We start from the raw sequence: 352 nt of genomic DNA on the forward strand, positions 1-352 counted from the left end.
AGAACGGGAGCTTGTGGCTCTGCCACACCGCCCCGTCCCAAGCAGGGCCGGGTGGAGATAAAGGCTGGACTCGCCGGCGGTGTTTCTGGGTGAAGTCGGGCTCGTTTGATTCTTCACTGCCCTGCTTGCTCTAAGAATGGCTAAAAATAGCAGCCGGTTTCAGGCTTGACGCTGGGTTTTGCCTTGTGGACGCGCTAGGCACTTTCTAATGAATTGCATCCTCGGTGACCTTATAGGTTGACGCGATGTTGCAATATTTGCGCGTCAAACGCGCCGGGGAATGTGTGTTTGCCTTTTGAAAATTGATTTGTTTACCAAAACAAATCAAGGAAATACAATTCTGTTCAGTCTT

The sequence above is a fragment of the Haliaeetus leucocephalus genome, unplaced genomic scaffold (genome assembly GCF_000737465.1).
Source record: "Haliaeetus leucocephalus isolate CR32 unplaced genomic scaffold, Haliaeetus_leucocephalus-4.0 Scaffold556, whole genome shotgun sequence".
Classification (NCBI taxonomy): Eukaryota; Metazoa; Chordata; class Aves; order Accipitriformes; family Accipitridae; genus Haliaeetus; species Haliaeetus leucocephalus.